This window comes from Capra hircus, chromosome 8 (genome assembly GCF_001704415.2).
Source record: "Capra hircus breed San Clemente chromosome 8, ASM170441v1, whole genome shotgun sequence".
Lineage (NCBI taxonomy): Eukaryota > Metazoa > Chordata > Mammalia > Artiodactyla > Bovidae > Capra > Capra hircus.
Window position 1 is genome coordinate 67,230,892 of NC_030815.1, and position 20,328 is coordinate 67,251,219.

A 20,328-nucleotide genomic window follows, 5' to 3' on the forward strand; every position below is an offset into this window, starting at 1 on the left:
CATATGAAAAGATGCTCAGTATCGCTTATCATCAAGGAAATGAAAATCAAAACCACATTGAGATATCACTTGGAAAAATGGCTATTATAAAAAACAACAACAAATAACAACAAATAAATGGTGGAGAACAAGAATGTGGAGAAAATGAAAACCTCATGCACTGTTGGTGGAAATGTAAATTGGTGTAGCCACCATGGAAAACAGTATGAAATGTCCTCAAAAAATTAAAAAAAAAAAAGAACTACCAGGTGATTCAGAAATTCTGCTCCTGGATATTTAGCTGAAGAATACAAAAACACTTATTAGAAAAGATATATGCATTCCTATGTTCATTGCAGCATTATTTCCAATGACCAACATACAGAAACAATGTACACGCCCATCATTATATGAATAAATAAGGAAGCTATGTATATGTAGATATAGATATATGTATAATAGATATATGTAAAGATATTACTCAGCCTAAAAAATAATGAACTCTTGCCATTTGCAATTACATCTATAGACCTTGAAGGTTTTATGCTAAGTGAAATAAGTCAGACAGATAAAGACAGATATCATATGATTTCAATTATTCATGTAATCTAAGAAGCAAAACAAAACAGAAACAGTCTCACAGATGTAGAGAACAAACTGAGGGTTACTGTGGGTTGTACTGGGTAAAATAGGTGAAGGAGATTAAGAGGTCCAAACTGCCAGTTATATATAATATATATGCTAGAATGTAACACCAGAGAAGGCAATGGCATCCCATTCCAGTACTCTTGCCTGGAAAAATCCCATGGACGGAGGAGCCTGGTAGGCTGCAGTCCATGGGGTTGCTAAGAGTCGGACACGACTGAGTGACTTCACTTTTACTTTTCACTTCCATGCACTGGAGAAGGAAATGGCAACCCACTCCAGTGTTCTTGCCTGGAGAACCCCAGGGACGGGGGAGCCTGGTGGGCTGCCGTCTATGGGGTCGCACAGAGTCGGACACGATTAAAGCGACTTAGCAGCAGCAGAATGTGATACACTGCATAAGGAATATAGTTAATACTGTGATAATTTTGTATGGTGACAATGGTTACAGACATCGTGGTGATTATTTTGTAATCACCATGATGTCAGTAATCACCATAAAACACTCAGTCAGTAATCACCATTAAACACTCAATGTATATAAACATTGAGTCACTATGTTGTACACCTGAAACTGACATAATATTATCCATCCAAAAAAATCTAGTTTTTATAACTGCAAAGAAAGAGAAGTATCTGTAGGTATCATGCTCAAAAGACTACAATATTTTTCAGATTCATTTTGCTTCTTCATCTCACAAAAACCTGTGATAAATTCTTCACAGGTGAAGGAGCTCAGAGAAGTCCTACTTCTCGTGAGAAATCCTGTCATGCCTGGCAGTCATGTGCCCTGCTTTTGTGTCTTCTTCCACATCACAGTGATGTTCATTCTCCTCCAGCCTGTTGGTTATACACAAATCAAATAGTCTGCAGTCCCTGTTCCATTGGTAAGCACAAACCCCTGGGCCTGCTTCTCTCTTTCCCAGTCTTGAGTCTCAGAGGAAACTGTGCTGAGCACCACTGGACTCTTGTGGAGGCAGCACCTGAGGATCACAGGCCAGTGGGAAGGGGGCCTGCAGGGACTTCCCAAGGGAGGTGCTTTATGAGTCTATTCTCAAAGGAGGAGACTCAAACAGGCGAACAGGAGAAAAGATGGGTATTCTGAGCCAAGACAGTTCAAGGAACAAAACAGCGGAAAGGAGATTCTCTGGGCCCAGCCCCTCTAATTTGCTTTCTGGAGGCCATTTAAAGTCAGGAGACCCTCTGACTTGACTCTGGAGCCTGGAGAAGAAGTACAGTCTGCTGTTACTGAAAGGAGGAGCATTCCACTCCTCCCAAGGCTGACCAGGATGTTTGGGGTCTAGGGAAGAGTGAAGAGAAAACCAGCTGGGAAAGAGAAATGGGGAAAAGGAGGATAAGAAAAGACCATCAAAGGAGGGGCATTCTCAGGCTGAAGCTGGCTTGCAACCATGGACAGCTAAAGCCAGAGAGCAGGCAGTCCAAAGTCTGCACCGGCTTTAACCTGTTCTGTAATACATTATTATTCCTCTGACTTTAAAGAGCTTTAAGAGAGGTCTTGAGTTTGAGTCCATGATTTAATAGATAAGAAACCATTGGTAAGTTATGTGGTGTCTTTGAACCTCAGTGTTGTCATTCAGAAAATGCAGGTAATATTGACAGTCTCATAAAATTATGAAGATTGAATGAAAAAAGTTCCAGTTAATTTGATGCTGGGGACCATACATCTGCTTAATAAATGTATTTCCTTTAGTCTCTGCTTGTCATGGGACAGGGGACTGCTCTTCTTCCCTCAAAAGATGAAGGAACTCAGTCCCCTGATGGGGACTCAAGGTCTTTTGGCTGAGAGCAGGGTTATCATTGTATTGGGGGATTATCAACCTGTCCTGTTTCTCCAGCAGCTTATACTAGCCCCCAACTCCCACCACAAAACCCATAGTTTACAGTGAGATTCGACTGTGGCCATTCCTCCAGCAGGAGAACAATTACTCTTACCCTCATTGTGCAAGGAGGCGAGACACAGGCAGAAAGAGAGCTGAAATGCTTTCCCCAGAAACCCTGCAAGCAGGGAGAGCTGGAGCTGGAATTCCCAAGGCTTGACTCTCTCATTCCCTGCTTTCATTCTTTAAGACATGCTCCCGTTCCCCCATAGCTCAATTAAAGACAAAACAAAACAAAGAGTAATGTTGCTTGAAACAGAAAAGCACAAAGCTAGTTAGGGCAAGAGTCTGGCAATTAGCTGTTGCTGGAATGTCTTTTTTTTTCCCCCTCATATGATTCAGAAGCCTTCACAAACAATTTTTAAAATAGACTGGGAAATTAGATAACAACGGTGTTTCTCAGTAACATTGATTTAAAAAAAAAAAGAAAGACTATGGTTTTCCCCTATGTGTGGCCTGCAGCTTTCTTGGGAAGAAATGTGGGGGAAGGTAGTGTCTCTGGGCTGGAGCCTAGTTGGGTGGCCCTGCAGCAGGTGGAAGGCTGTCCCCCTTGCCTCTCATGTTTATCCTTTTTGGAGGGTACTATAAGGCCTGAGTCTTTAGAAGGAAGATATTGGAGCTGACTGAGAGCTGGCTGGAGGAAATGCCCCCAAAGAATTCCAACAAAAATGGATGACCATCCCACTCCCATGATTGTCTCCCAGAGACTGCCTTTCGGATTGTCCTGGCTGTGTACCAGCGAGCCTGTGTCTCTCCTGGGTGAGAAGCCTTAGTGACACATGGCTGAGTTCTCCTCAGTGAGTGGATGGTGGGTTGGCTGCTGCAGTGGCTCAGAAGGCCCTGGGCCCCATCCTTACTCGGCAGTGAGTGTAGTGTGACAACATGACCAGTGGTTTTAGTTATCAGACTAACTCCCCTTCTTGAGCTTTCACTAAATTGTTGGTTTGCTGAAAAAATTACAAAGTGTTAGGTGAACAACTTTTAAAGCATTTCTGGGCCTAAGAACATGTGATTTTTGAGAGGCTGGGTGGCTGGCCTGGGGCTGGGTGAAGCAGGAGAGGCACTGTGGCACATAGTCAAGGGAGGCTTTGTTCTCAGGGATGTACAGGCACAAGGTTGGCCTCAAAAAGGGGTGACTCCTTAAACTTGGCATCCTGAGTGCCTCTCTAGCCTCAGTCCAGTTCCAGCTCTGGAGGGTGAGCAAATATTCTTCCCTCTTAGTTCCTGGAGGGCCACGTGGTTGTCTGAGGTCACCTGGACTAGCCAGGAAAGACAGCCACCCAGCAAATGGGAAGGGTGATGAGCTCTTGTCTGAGCCAATGAAAGCTCAACACTTTGGAGAAGGGAGAAGGCAGGCATAATAGGGGCCAGGAATTCCTTTCCAGCACATCAGGGTAATGATGGGGGAAGAAGGGGATCTGTAAGGTCAGAGGGAGGTATCTGGATTTGCACCCTAGAACTGTGATCCTGGACAAGTCATGTCAGCTCTCTGAGCCAGTTTTCTCATCCATTAACAACACTATAATACCCTCCTCAAAATGTTGTTGAGAAGGTGAGAAGGGGATAAGGGCTACAGGAATGATGGTCTTTGGGATATAAAAAGCATTCATGAAATGTAGATTTCTTACTCCTTCCAAATAGTACGGGGGGAAGAAAACTCCAGAAAACCTTAAACTTATCCACTGACCCCATCACTCTCAAGTGAAGATGGGGAGAATTGTCATCACAATTTGCTAGCATCCTTTTCTGCTCCCTGCCTGACTTGGATATCCTTGGTCTTTGAGAGTGGGGGGCTAGAAAGAAGAAAAAGTGGGATAGCTATCATATCAGAAATGATGGAGGCTCAGACACTCCTGAGAGAGGGAAGTGGGCATGAGAGGTTAGAGGAAGAGAGATGCAGCCCTCATTGCCCTGGGCTCTGTGCTGGGGGTGTTTGCGTGCTTGGAGGCTGGCATTCAAATCAGATGAACTGACCCAATATCTGGGCTCTTTCTTCTGCACCTCTTGATTCACATAAGTAGGCAGGGGTCTCTGCTTCAGAAAGCTCAACCCCTGGCCTTATTTAAATAGTGATGAAAACTGTACCTGTATCAGTGGAAGTTGTGGGACCATAACTTAAATCCATTCCTCTGGTTCAAAGTTTGCGATCTGGCACTGTTGCCACACCACTCCCTTAGGTTGATGTCCCTGACTTATTGACCCAGTCGTAGGGCTTTTCCATGAGTCTGTATGGGTTAAGGTAACACTTCTTCCAAAAACAAAGCTCAAAATTTCAACCTGTAGGTTTGCCCTTGCAGCACTTGGCTTCCAGGGCTGTAGTCCTCACCTGCCATTACAGACAGAAAGAGCAGGGAGTGTCATGCCCAGGAGGCTTCACAAACCACTTCACTTCCACTCTCATCCTGCTGGTTGGAGCTCATCTGCATGACCACACACAAGGGAGCCTGGGGAGCCGCTGGTCGTCTTTGGAGACAAAGGCCTTCTGCATCAGCTGACAGTGGCTCTGGTGAGCTTATTGAGGAGCAAGAGGCCCTTAGGGGTCACCTCTCTGGCTGTCTGCTGCCCATTGCTTGATTCTGACCCTGGCCTGTTCTGGAGTCCTACTTCATATGACTCACCCAGTGCTGGAGTCCTATTTCATATGATTCCATTGGAGACCCATAGAGGTCCTGACAATCTCTAATAGCCCAGCTAAGGAATGGGTCCTGGATGATTGAATTGCTTTCACAGAAGAAGAGTATATTGGCTGTGAGGGGAGTTTGCTTGTTATGTCCTGTGGCAAGGTTTGTTTAGAGAGGGGAAGCTGGCTTTAGAATTCCATGGAATGGATATAACTGAATCACTCTGCTGTGTACCTGTAACTAACATATCATTGTTAATCAACTATGCTCCAGTATAAAATAAAAGTTGAAAAAAGGAAAGATTAAAAAAAAAATGCCTATGTGCTGTCATTTCAGTCATGTCCAACTCTTTGTGACCCCATGGACTGTAGCTCACTAGGCTCCTCTGTCCATGGGATTCTCCAGGCAAGAATACTGGAGTGGGTTGCCATTTCCTTCCCAAGGTGATCTTCCCGACCCAGGGATTGAACCCGCATCTCTGGTAGCTCCTGAATTGCACACAGATTCTTTACCACTGAGCCACTGGGCAGCCTATACAGAAAATAGATCTAGACTAAAACCCCCCAAACAAAAAAGCCGACAAACAGACCAACAAAAAGAAGTCCATGGAAGTATGTTTCAAAGAAAGAGGGAATTGGGGGATAGCAGAAGGGGCTTGGAGGCAGAAGACCCAAGTTCTGATTCCGACTTCATCTTTCACTGGCTGTGGGCAAGCTACTCAGCCTCTCTGAGCCTCAGCTGTGTGTGTGTGATAAGGCAGATCTCCTCCTCCAAGGGCTGCCATGAGGACTGGACACGATGAAGGTGTTGAAAGTGTTTGGCATATACTCTGCCCTCGCTACATGTTAATATCAGTCCTACTGGGAAGGAAGGAAATTAAGTCCGCTTCCTTTTCTTAATCACCATCAATGTCTCGTCCCTGCTGTGCCTTCTTTTCACCAGCAGAGCATTCTCAAAAGTTGTGTATCAATTGAGTCTTTTTTTTTTTTTTTCTAAATTGAATCTCATTTCCAATGCACCGAGGGAGCCGGAGATTTAAAAGAATTCTCTAGTTTGTCTTTTTGTAAAGCTAATAACCACCTCTTGATGTCCTTGGTAAAAATCAGTTTTTTCATTTATTGGCTTTGTTGAAAGTGGGGTTGCATGTATTTATTAAGAAACCCCTATATTCAGACTTGAGTGCTGGCTCAGAGATTGAACAAGTCAGTTTAACAGACCTGGTGCCTCCTGTCGTTGGGGATGCAGATGAAGAGGATTTGAAAGATGTCAGGGAGAGAAGAACCACGGAAACTGCTTGGGGAGGCCAACTCCTCTCTCTCCATCGGCACTTGTGAATTGAGGCTGCTATCTGCCAGGCTTCCCTGGTGGCTCAAAGGTTAAAGCATCTGCCTGGAATGCGAGAGACCTGGGTTCAATCCCTGGGTAGGGAAGATCCCCTGGAGAAGGAAATGGCAACCCAATCCAGTACTCTTGCCTGGAGAATCCCATGGAGGGAGGAGCCTGGTAGGTAGTACAGTCCATGGGGTCGCAAAGAGTCGGACACGACTGAGCGACTTCACTCACTCACTCACCTGCTGGATAGTGGGGAGCAGCAAAGGAGGAGGACATTTTCATTTTAGATCTGTGGTTGTTCTTCCAAGAGAGAGTCCCACTGTGCCCAGGTGAATTCTTGATGCTGCATTTCTGTCCTGTTATTGAAATGTATTCCTCTTCTCTCACTCCCCCCACTCCCACCCCATAAACTGTTTCCTGATGAATGAAGCAGTCTTCTGTTCCTCAGATCCCTAGACGCGTGTCCTGAGGTCCCAGGACTGACTTCAGCATAGACACAGATTCATCCATCTTGTCTTTAAATCTCATTTGGTTTGTCTGTTTTCCCTAATAAGAAGAATAGAATTAGTTATCTTGCTACTCAGCAGGGCTCCAGTATGGAATTTACGTAAATTATCTCCTTAATAAAATTACTAAATATAGAATCAACATGGTTGCAAAGGGGGAAAAACAAAGTAATGCTCTCAGATTGTGTCTTTAAAAAACGAAGCAATGTTCCACCGCCAAGGGAAATGAAATTTAGCTTCTGAACCAGTAGGTACAATATAAGGGAAGGGGAAGTGGGAAGCTCAGGGAGAGTGGGGGACAAGATGGGGAGAGAGAAAGGGAGATGTCTCTAAGCCAGACATAGAGATAACCATTTAATTAATTGCTCTCCATGGATTTGCTGGGTGTTTGGAATCAGGTCAAGAATATAAACAGTTCTTGCCTTCCTGAAAAGATATTCTGATTACCTTCTCTTGTGTCAAAGAGATTGATTCAGTAAAATAAAAATATTAGATATGTGACAATAGGTCAGGGTAGGGTGTGTGTGTGTGGGTGGGGGGGGGGCGCGCGTGCAGGAGAGCAGGCCAACACTGGGAGTAGGGGCTAGATAGAAAGCATAATGTTAGAACCTGGGGGCAGAAACTGAAACTTTGTTTCAGAGGCACATTTTTGTGCTAGCTACAGGAGAAACACAGAAAAGACCCATGATGTTCTGCATCCTCCCTCAGTTCTTACATATAAGGCGTCCTCTGTATTCTACCTCCCAAGTCTCTTGTCTTCAAGGGTCTCCAACACTCCCTTTATTCAGTTCCTTCTTTGTTTCAACACTTTCCATAATACTCTCCTGTGATCTAACCTCTCATATTCCATCTCCATAGGGCTGTCAGAGGCATCTTCTTAAAGTATGCTTAGATCATGCATTGTGTTGAAAAAGCCTGTGGTCTCTGATATTCTCGGTCCATCATCCTCAGCCTCATGTTCAGGGGCTCCTACCTCACACCTGAACCCCTCTCTTCCCGCCCAGCCTCCTCCATAAGATCCTGCCCTGCCTCCCACTCCAGCGATGCCAGAAGGACGCTCCTCAGATGCATTCTCTGTAGCCTGGCACACCTCACCAGCTCTCCGCACATAGTCCACACAAATGATGCCCAGATCCAGCTCACACCCAAACCCTCCATAAGGTATTTCTCTCTTCTCTGACTTACTTCACTCAGTGTGACCATCTCTAGGTCCAACCATGTTGCTGCAGATGGCATTATTTCATTCTGTTTAATGGCTGAGCTATATTCCATTGTATATATGTTCCATATCTTCTTTATCTGTTACTCTGTCGATGGACACTTAGGTTGCCAAGGGGAAGGATGGGGGAAGGGATAGTTAGGAAGTTTGGGATAGACATGTATACCCTCCTATATTTAAAATGGATAACCATCAAGGACCTACCATATAGCACATAGAACTTTGCTTAATGTTATGTGGCAACCTGGATAGGAGAGGAGTCTGGGGGAGAATGGATAAATGTATATGTATGGCTGGGTCACTTTGCTGTTCAACTGAAACTATCACAATATTGTTAATGGGCTATACCCCAATACAAAATTTAAAAATTGAAAAAAATTATAAAAGACAAAAAAATAAGTAGTTTACTATGGTGCCAAATTTAAGAGATGAATGAAATACCTACAATAAATTTTCCCTACCATCCCTGTTTCTAAGCTACCAATTGTTCTCCCCGGAGGCAACAGTTTATTGTGTACCTTCCCAGGGATATTTTATGCATCTTCAAGCAAACATATATAGCTATTCTTTTTCTTCTTGTTACATATGTAATAGCTTGCCATACAACTGCTCTGTACTTTGCGTGTGTGTATCAGGGTGTGTGTGTGGGAGGTGGGCACTTAGAGACCTATCTTGGTGCAGGGATTTTAAAGGTATGTCCAGAGATTCTTCAGTACTAGCCTCCTCAAGGGGTTGGAGGTAAACTCCCCTGTCCTTGGCTGTGGGCTGGAATTAGTGACTTGCTTCCAGTGAATAGAACACAGCTGAAGGGATAGGGTGTCACCTCCAAGACTAGCTTATTATTAACAAACTGCCTCTTTTGTCTTGGGGGCTCTCTCATCCTTTCTCTCTTGAGTCACTTATCTGGAGGAACCAGCTTTCTTATCCTGAGGACACCCAAGCAGCCCTAGAAGAGGCTCTCAAGCTGAGGGACTGAGTCCTGCCCAGCGAGCGTAGGAGCGGATTTTCTGAGACCAGCCAACAGTGACAAGACTAGATTAGGAAGCAGATATAGAATCCTTTCCAGTCAAACTGTGAGGTGAGTCCAGTCTGAGCCCATAGCTTGACTCCAACCTCATAGAATCAAGAAGACCCCAGCTAAGCCATTTCCAAATTCCTGCCCACGGAAACTGTGAGATAGTAAATGCTGCTTTATTTTATTATTTTATTTTTATAAATTTTTCAGCTGTGCCACATGGCATGTGGGATCTTAGTTCCCTGACCAGGGATCAAACCCATGCCCCCTCATTGAAAGTGCAGGGTCTTGACCACTGGACCACCAGGGAAGTCCAATACATGTTGCTTTAAACCAGCAAATTTGTTAGCAGCAATAGATAATATACTTGGAGGTCTTTCCACAAGAGAACTTAGGGGGTGTGTCTGCTCCTTTATACAGCTATTTTGTATCTCACTGTCTGGACACAGCATCATTTATTTTAACCAGTCATTGGTTTGTGGGCATTTTGGCTACTTCCAAGCTGAATTCTTTAAACAATGCTGCATAAAAAGTTTGATAAACATAGCATTTTACATGTGTGTTAATGTATCTGTAGCATAAATTCCTAGAAATGGAAAAGTCATGTCTGAGTGTTTCTTTTATTTTGATGCTGCTGCTGCTGAGTCGTATCAGTTGTGTCCAACTCTTTATGACCCTATAGACTGTATCCTGCCAGGCTCTTCTGTCCGTGGGATACTCCAGGCAAGAATACTGGAGTGGGTTGCCATTCCCTTCTCCAGATCTTCCCTACCCAGGGATCGAACTCGTGTCTCTAACATCTCCTACATTGGCAAGCAGGTTCTTTACTAGTGCCACCTGGGAAGCCCTCTTATTTTGATAAATTCTACCAAATTACCTTGTGCAGTGTGTGTGAAGTCGCTCAGTCGTGTCCGACTCCTTGCGACTCTGTGGACTGTAGCCCGCCAGGCCTCTCTGTCCATGGGATTCTCCAGGCAAGAATACTGGAGTGGGTTGCCATTTCCTTCTCCCGGGGATCTTCCCAACCCAGGGATCGAACCTGGGTCTCCTGCTTTGCAGGCAGACGCTTTATCCTCTGAGCCACCAGGGAAGCCTACCTTGCGTAGAGGCTGCACCAATTCACACCCCTTATGAGCCATAGATGAGAGGACTGGTTTGCCTATATCTTCAGCATCTTCTGTTACCCCTCTGGAACAAAACACATAGGATGGACTTAATACATCTGGTGATAGAATATCTTCTGCATCTGAATAGGAAATGAATTGAAATCCCATTAATTTGTTTAGAATCCTGGAGGTTCTCTGGCCTCACCCAATGAATTCTGTCTCGCAGTGAATAGGATCAGTAGTAAAAGCTATGCTGGACAGCAGCCTAGTATGCTGGGGATTAACAACAACAACAAAAAAAAAACAAACAAAAAAACACCAAGACCAAGCTTGGTCTATTCCCATTCCTGCTCCTCGGAAGAAAGGAGACACCCAGGGGTCTTAAAATATGTGCTGTGGAGATGCAGAGGGAGATCTGTAGTTAGCAGGTATCTAGTGACCTTCAAGAGAGCTGCTGGCCGCCTCTGAACCTGGCCGGGCAGCTGGGCCTTCAAACACTTCTGCCCTCCGAGCATGACTGCCTGGGGCCCACACAGTGGGAAGTGCTGTAGCTTGACTGCGGGAGGGCGCTTGTGAAGCAGGCTCTGAGCTGACTGAAGCAGGCAGGGGCTGGCTTTCAGCTGCAAGCGCCCACATCTTCTGGCTCTTGGCCATTTGGTGTGGTAGTCTTCTCCCAGCAGTAGGCAGTCTTCCCTTTCCTTGATCTAGGAGGGCGAGAGAGGAAAGAGAAGGTAAGCAGCCCCCCAGAATTCTGAGGAAAAGAAAATTTCCTGGGTGCCTGGTTTTCTGGAAAGCAGGGATGCTCTTCCTGCTTCCCTATATCCAACTGGAAGTGAATGGCTTCCTGTAAGAGGCTCTTTTGTGCACTCACTCAATCAACCAATATTTCCTGAGCACCTGCTATGTGCAGTGAACTGGCTAGATGTGAATCTCCAGTTCCTTCGGGAGTGAATCCTACCCAGAGCCTGGGATCTGTGTCCATTGCTAAATGTCAAGTGTAATACTGTGTGCATGTGTAATACTGCTAAGTCACTTCAGTCATGTGCAACTCTTTGGGACCCCATGGACTGCCTTCCAATGCAGGAGATGTGGGTTTGATCCCTGGCTGGGGAACTAAGATCCCACAAGCTGTGGGGCAACTAAGCCCACGTGCCACAACTGCTGAGACTGTGAGCTCTGGAGCCCACCCACCATGGCAAGAGAAGCCTGGGCACAGCAACAAAGATCCTGCATGCTGCAACTAAGACTCGTTGCAATCAAAACAAGTTAATTCATTTTAAAAATTTTAAAAAAGGAGAGACTTGGAGACAAAGACACACAGTGGGAAGATAATGAGGTGAAGATGATAAGAGATTGGAGCGTGTCGAGTACAAATTGTCGCTTACCAAGGGCATTTGGCCGAAGAAGGCAATGGCACCCCACTCCAGTACTCTTGCCTGGAAAATCCCATGGATGGAGGAGCCTGGAAGGCTGGGATCTCGAAGAGTCGGACACGACTGAGCGACTTCCCTTTCACTTTTCACTTTCATGCACTAGAGAAGGAAATGGCAACCCACTCCAGTGTTCTTGCCTGGAGAATCCCAGGGCCGGGGGAGCCTGGTGGGCTCCCGCCTATGGGGTTGCACAGAGCCGGACACGACTGAAGCGACTTAGCAGCAGCAGCAGCAAGGGCATTTGGCAGTGACTGAACAACAACAAGGGCATTTGCCATCTGCCTCTGAGCTGCTGCAGTTTTTGACCTTTGACACTCCCTGAAAGGAGTTCAGGGTGGGAAGTGAGGCACTCTGTGCTCCAGGGAAATTGATGGAACAGGTCTTTAGATAGTTAGATACTTTCGGGAACTGGTTTCATGATCTCAATCCTTGCATCTCCTCATATCTAGAAAAGCACTAAATCCCCTCATGGTAATATCAGTCCCTTGTGATTAGAAAAAAACCATTTGTAAATTGAGTGCTTGATTACATTGAACTCACCCTTCGCCAAGATCATACATAGTGACCTCCCCTCACTGTCTCTTTGGAGCAGTGTCTCAGAGCTATCTGTGATGCTATCTCCTAGGTGGCAGTCCTCATTTCGTCCCAGATAGAACTTAACTCGAAGCTCTCATGTTGTGTATCTTTTTTAGTTTACGACAAATGTAGCTACAAACCAGTGAGTGGCCAGGGCTGCTGGGAGCCAGCACAGCTGGGAAGAGGTGAGGACGGATTCCTTTTCTAGGAGACTGACTATAAGAAAGATTTACCTCTAGAGTCTTCAGAGGGAGTGGGGTCCTGACAATACCCTGATTTTAGACTTCTAGGCTCCATGACTACGAGAGAAAAATTTTTGTTAAGTTAAGCCACCCAGCTTATTCTGCTTTGTCAGAGCAGACACAGAAAACTCACAGAGAGCCCCAGGCCCTGGAGGGTTCCTGGTCTACCACATTGCTGGGTTGAATGAATGAATGCCCTGTTGACTGAAAAAGAAGGCACCATGTGAGAATTGTGAGTTAAGTTTTATTAGGGGCAACGTGATGACTATAGCTCATGAGAAAGAAAGAAAGTGAAGTCGCTCAGTCGTGTCCGATTCTTTGCGACCCCATGGACTGTAGCCCACCAGGCTCCTCCGTCCATGGGATTCTCCAGGCAGGAACACTGGAGTGGGATGCCATTTCCTTCTCCAGGGGATCTTCCCAACCCAGGGATCGAACCCGGGTCTCCTGCATTGCAGGCAGACGCTTTAACCTCTGAACTCTCTGAGAAACTGTCCCAGAGATGTAGGGGGAAGTCAGCGTTTATCTGATTTTAGGGAAGAGGGATGCATGCAGTCAAACGGACGTTTTGGCAGAGGCTTGCTGTTAGTCATGAGGAGCAGAAGTGTGTCAGTTGCTCAGTGTGTCCGACTCCTTGGCGACCCCATGGACTGCAGCCCATCACGCTCCTCCGTCCATGGGATTCGCCAGGTAAGAACACTGGCGTGGGTTGCCATTTCCTTCTCCAGGGGATCTTTCCTACCCAGAGATCAGACCTGGGTCTCCTGTGTTGCATGTGGATTCTTTACCATCAGAGCCACCAGGGAGACAGATATCACCATTTAATGATTTTTAGTGCTTTTCTAGATTTGAGGAGAGGAAAAAATTGAGCTCATAGAAATGTCCCCCAAATACCTAAGTATCTGAAGACCTGCTCTGCCAGTTTTCCCCAGAGCACTGAGTGCCTCATTCCTGATCTCCACCCTGAACTCCTCAGTGGGTGTTGAAGGTCAGTGGCTGCAGGAGCTTATAATTTAATTTTCTAGAGGTAGATGGCAAGCGCCAGTTTGTAGTTAGCAGCCCTAAACTGCTGTTAGCTCCTGGTGTTCGGTGTGACCTGTGAGTGCCCTGTGTTCAGCTGGGGGCCCTTACAGAGTATGTGTTGCTGAGCAGGAAGAAGGCCTCACTCACGCCTGTCTTGTGTTTTCATGTGGGAATTGCTTTTTTGCATATCTTGGGGAGGTTTGTGTTTTTGAATCCTGAATCCTGAGAAAAATGAGTTGAGAAATCAGAAAAAGAGTGAAAAGTATTACAGCTAAGTCCCCTACATGCAAGCAAATTCCATTTGTTCCGTTCTGAGAGTGTGACTGTAAGTCCAACAAAATTAGCTAGAAACCCAACTAACACAATCATACAGTACTGAGATGGTAACAGGCAGGAAGGGCAGGGGTCTCAATAGGCGGCAAGTATCAGACATTCTTTATCTCTCTCTTATGTGGCAGGAGGAAACAAAATTCAAGTGTCAGATTTTTTTTTTCCTTCTCCATACAAAATTAAAAGGAGGTTTCTCTATGAAAATGTTTTTCTTGAGCTATGTTAATGAAGCAATGTACTTGCTTTGGAATTTGCCTTTCTTCAAAATGGTTCCACCTAAGACTAACTTTTTCCCTTTTCTCAAAACTTAGGCTGATAATAGCTCAACAAACCAGTATTCATATTAATTGTTTTATGGCTGGGGGATAACACACCTTGCCATCCTATCTCAAAAATGCATATTGTGGGAGAGGGGCCTGGTGAAACTGTCAGCCTGGAGGTATCTTTCTTATTTGATTAATAGCTTTCTAACAGACATAAAACATCTTCTGATGTCTATGTCAGAGGGTTTCTCTGTCCCTTTTCTTACTTAAATAAAACTCTGCTACACAAGAACTCGAGTGGTCCTGAAGCTAAATCTTCTTCTTCAGAGAGCACGAATCTGACATCATTCACCATAAGCCATCAGTACTGTACTATAATAGTTTTATAATACTTTTCACACAAATAATACATAAAAAACAAACACAAAAAATAGAGAACATTTTTAATCTCACAGGGCTGTGCTGTGCTTAGTCGCATAGTTGTGTCTGACTCTTTGGGACCCCATGGACTGTAGCCCACCAGGCTCCTTTGTCATGGGGATTCTCCAGGCAAGAATATTGGAATAGGTTACCATGTCCTCCTCCAGGAGATCTTCCCAACCCAGTATAGCACCTTGAAAAGTACAGTACAACAGTTGGCATATAAGGACTGGCATTGAGTGAACAGGCAAGAAGAGTTCCTGGTTGGAGGAGGGAGAGGAGGAGGGAAATGGTAGAGTCGAATGATCATCAGCAATAGGAGTCAGAGGGCAAGCTGTGATCTCACTCACACCTGACTCTGATGGACTGCATGTTCACATCTTTGAAAGCTTGCAACTTGAAGTTTCGTTATGTACTGCTTGAGTCTCTTGTGAGAATTAAGGCTTGCAATCAACATAAAGACCTCACAGCTTTGAAGGAAACCGCTGAGATCAAGTCTATAGCAAGATTGGGAAATATTAACCTGTAAAATTGAAGGTTAAGGTGGACATTCCCGGGACCTAGGGCCAGAGCAGGTAGAAGAGGTGGTGTCACGAGTTGAGATCTGATCAGTATTCATTGCCGAGTTGAAGCATGTGTTTATTGCTCTGCCTGCTGCTAACAGTTACCTGTGTAAATAAAATAAATGTCACTAATTTATGTGCATAGTATCCTGTTACAGATACTTTAAATGATGTTCTTAAAAATGACAACTTGTGGAAGCAAAATAAATCCTTAAATTGGCAAGTTGGCACACCATTCTGTGTGATGCTCCCTACTGGCTCAGATGGTAAAGAATCTGCCTGCAATATGGGAGACTGGGGTTCTATCCTTGGGTTGGGAAGATCCCCTTGAGAAGGGAATGGCTACCCATTCCAGTATTCTTGCCTGAAGAATCCCATGGACAGAGGTGTCTGGTGGACTACAGTCCATGGGGTAACACAGCCGGACGACTAATACTTTCGACTTGGTGTGTGATGCAGTTAACCTGGCTGGGAGACATAGATATTGCATTATTCAAATTCCACCTCAAAGGTGCCCTGGTGTTTTAAATGTTCACTGTAGACTGTAGTATTTTTTGTAAATACTACTAAACTAAATTTTTCTTATTTATTAAATAACTGTCTCAAGAAATATATTCATAATAATAAAAAGTATACAATATGTTGGAGAAGGCAATGGCAACACACTCCAGCACTCTTGCCTGGAAAATCCCATGGACAGAGGAGCCTGGTAGGCTGTAGTCCATGCGGTTGCAAAGAGTCGGACACTACTGAGTGACTTCACTTTCAATTTTCACTTTCATGCCTTGGTCAACTCCATTGACCCACCAACTCAATGGACATGAGTTTGGGTAAACTCCAGGAGTTGATGGACAGGGAGGCCTGGCGAGCTGCGGTTCACGGGGTCACAAAAGAGTCGGACACGACTGAGCGACTGAACTGAAACTGAAACTGACTCTGGGTACATCCCTCCTGTATTTTACTTTGCTTCATCTCGGAAGCTTAACCCTGTTTTACTAATGATCAAGCTAAGTTTCAGAGAGGTCATGAATTGTGCCCGAGGTCACACAGCTGGTAAGTGGTGGGTCAAGGAAAAGGGAGTATGGGTAAACCTGTGAAGTGACCTCTGGGCACACGTGGAAACAGGCTCCATTGAGAGCCCTTCTCGTCCTCTTTGCTTTTTTTTGCATTTTGTCTCCCCACAGAGGGAGTCTCCTGTGGAGGGCTTCATAGACCAGAGCGACATTTACATCCTGTGGGAGTTGCTGGCTATTCCAACACTACCCAAACCTTGGTTTCAGTGCAGAAGAGAGAAGAAAAAGCTGGTTCAGATCAAAGTACAGGTCAGGATACAGACTGCTGTGTTCTTTTCCTCCTCCATAGATGCTTAGGGAGAGGCCTCTGTGTGCCCAGCATACTCGGGCCTGGGGTACAGAGGTGGATCAAGTTCATTGCCCAGACAGGGTCTGTGGTGTGATGGGATGCAGGTGAGGATACAGTTCCCTGGCAGGGCTGGGTGTGGCAGGAGGACTGATGGGGCCAACGGAATCACTTCTCCCACTCTTGTGCCTTAGTGTCCCCTTCTGTAAAATGGTACATGGAAAATGGGTATGTAGCTCCTTCTTGATTTATACTTCCTAGATGTATGATAGAAATAAAGCTGTCTTTATGCTCCCACTTTTAACGAGTTCTTAACGCCATACATTTTAAGATCTCAAACAAATGGCCATGATATTTACACTACAAATGGATTCTTCACCTGCCTGGAGGACCCATGTAGGTGTCTTTGAGGGAGAACGCTTCCTTCTATTATGAACTGAATTCTGTAATCCCCACGCCCTGGCCACAATTCGTATGTTGAAGCCCTAAACCCCCAATGTGGCTGCATTTAGAGACAGGATTTTGGGAGATAACTGAGGTTGTGTTGTGTTTAGTCACCTCAGTCACGTCCAGCTCTTTGCAACCCCATGGGCTGTAGCCAGCCAGGCTTCTCTCTCCGTGGGGATTCTCCAGGAAAGAACACTGTAGTGGGTTGACATGCCATCCTCCAGGGGATCTTCCCAACCCAGGGATCAAGCCCTGATCTCCACATTGCAGGTGAATTCTTTACTGTCTGACCCCCCAGGGAAGCCCTAATTAAGGTAAAATGAAGTTCAAAAGGCAGTGCGGGAGGGAGACAGTGGGATGAATTGAGAGAGTAGCATGAAAACATATACATTCAGTTCATTTCAGCTGCCCAGTCATGTCCGACTCTTTGTGGCACCATGGACTGCTTCCAGCTTCCTTGTTCATCACCAACTCCTGGAGCTTATTCAAACTCATGTCTCTCGCCTTAGTGATGCCATCCAACCATCTCATCTTCTGTCATTTCCTTCTCCTCCCACCTTCAATCTCTCCCAGCATCAGAGTCTTTTCCAATGAGTCTGTTCTTTGGATCAGGTGGCCAAAGCATTGGAGTTTCAGCTTTGGCATCATTCCTTCCAATGAATATTCAGGACTGATTTCCTTTAGGATGGACTGGTTGGATCTCCTTGTAGTCCAAGGACTCTCAAGAGTCTTCTCCAACACCACAGTTCAAAAGCATCTTATTCTTCAGTGCTCAACTTTCTTTATAGTCCAACTCTCACATCCATACATGACAACTGGAAAAACCATAGCTTTGACTAGACAGACCTTTGTTGGCAAAGTAATGTCTCTGCTTTTTAATATGCTGTCTAGGTTGGTCATAACTTTCTTTCCAAGGAGTAAGTGTCTTTTAATTTCATGGCTGCAGTCATCATCTGTAGTGATTTTGGAGCCTAAAACAATAAAGCATCTCACTGTTTCCATTGTTTCCCCTATTTGCCATGAAGTGATGGGATCGGATGCCATGATCTTAGTTTTCTGGGTGTTGAGTTTTAAGCCAACTTTTTCACTCTCCTCTTTCACTTTCATCAAGAGGCTCTTTAGTTCTTCTTCACTTTCTGCCATAAGGGTGGTGTCATCTGCATATCTGAGATTATTGATATTTCTCCTGGCAATCTTGATTCCAGCTTGTGCTTCATCCAGCCCAGCATTTCACATGATGTACTCTGCATATAAGTTCAATAAGCAGGATGACAATATGCAGCCTTAACGTACTCCTTTTCCTATTGGGAACCAGTCTGTTGTTCCATGTCCAGTTCTAACTGTTGCTTCTGGACCTGCACACAGATTTTTCTAGAGGTATGTTAGGTAGTTTGGTATTCCCATCTCTTGAAGAATTTTTCAGAGTCTGTTGTGATCCACACAGTCAAAGGCTTTGGCACAGTCAATAAAGCGGAAGTAGATGTTTTTCAAGAACTCTTGCTTTTTCAATGATCCAACAGATGTTGGCAATTTGATCTCTGGTTCCTCTGCCTTTCTAAATCCAGCTTGAACATCTGGAAGTTCATGGTTCATATACTGTTGAAGCTTGGCCTGGAGAATTTTAAGCATTACTTTGCTAATGTGTGAGATGAGTGTAATTGTGCAGTAGTTTGAACATCTTTGGTACTGCCTCTCTTTGAGATTGGAATGAAAACTGACCTTTTCCAGTCCTATGGCCACTGCTGTGTTTTCCAAATTTGCTGGCATATTCGGTCCAGCACATATACATTACCATATGTAAAATAGATAGCCAATGGAAATTTGGTGTGGGACACAGGGTGCTCAGCCCAGTGCTCTGCAATAACCTAGAGGCATGGAATGGGGTGGGAGATGGGAGGGAGGTTCAAGAGGAAGGGGACATATATACACCTGTGGTCGATTCATGTTGATGTATGATAGAAAACAATACAATATTGTAAGGCAATTATCTTCCAATAAAAAGTTTTTTTAAAAAAAGATGGGACTGTAATCTTATAGGATTGGTGGTCTTATAAGAAGAGAGAGAAATCTCTCTCTTTCTACATCCACATGCCAAGAAAAGGCTATGTGAGGGACAGCAAGAAGGCGGCCCTCTGCAGCCCAAGGGGAGAGCTCTCACCAGATACCAACACTGCTGTACCTCTGGATCTTGGACTTCTAGCTTCCCCACCATTAGAAAGTAAATTTCAGTATTGAAGCCCCATAGCTGGGCAGTCTAAGCTGACTGTCTTAGTCCACTTGGATGGCTATGACAAAATATCATAGCCTGGGTGTGCTTATTAACAACAGACACTTATTTCTTGCAGTTATGGAGTCCAAGATCAGGGCAACAGCACTGTCAGGAGAAGGTCCACCTCTGGTTTCGTAGCTCATGTCCTCTCCTGGTAAAGGGGGCTAGGGAGCTCCCTGAATCCTCTTTGGTGAGTGCAGGCTAGGTTGCTTCAGTTGTGTCTGACTCTTTGTGAACCCATAGATTGTAGCCCTCCAGGTGCCTCTGTCCATGGGATTTCCCAGGCAAGAATACTGGAGTGGGTTTACATGCCCTCCCCCAGTGGATCTTTCCAACTCACAGATTGAATCTGGGTCTTCTGCATTGCAGGTGGATTCTTTACCATCAGCCCGAGTCCTCTTTTACCAGAGCATTAATCTCATTCGTTATTAGATGACCTAATCACTTCCAATTTCAACATATGAATTTTGAGGGACATAGATATTCAGATAATTGTGTCCACCCTCCTTGTCCCAGTGGCATGCAAATATGCTTTGACTTCGCAATTATTAGCATGAAAAAAAGATGTGTGTGGAGGGATATGGGTGGGGTATGGATATGTGTGTGTGTGTCAGGGTGTATGTACATTCTGTTATTTTGAACAAGCATTCTGAGAAACACAGTCATAAAACGAATGAGAAGCTCCCTCCATGGGAGTGAGAGGCCCCTTTCTGTGCCCAGCAAGCACCTCAACACAGAGGAGCCCCCTTCTGAGACCCTGAATGGGCAATGAATGGGTCCGGCTTTATCTCCGTCTCCTAGCAACCGTGCTTGGAAGGTGGAAAGTGCATGGCATGGTGAGGTCTGCAGACCAGGCTGGGTCAGGAGGGCAGGCGGGAGACCTGGGCGCTGCTCCAGGAAGCCCCCGAATCTTCAGGGCTATAGACAGATGCTTTCTCATCAGTGTCACTAGCGGTGGGGTGGGCGGTGGTCATTATTTAACTGTATAATTTGTGTTGACAAGATGGATAAGAATGTTTCATCAAGCAATTACACCAAGGAGTCTGACTTGTTCCAACACACAAAAGGCGACAGCCAGCAAA

The 20,328-nt window shown here is 45.2% G+C and overlaps 1 non-coding gene across 1 annotated transcript; it reads right to left on the minus strand.

The window, feature by feature from the left end:
• On the minus strand, positions 10,234 to 10,305 carry TRNAC-GCA. The gene has a single exon. It is a non-coding gene; the product is annotated as a tRNA-Cys (tRNA).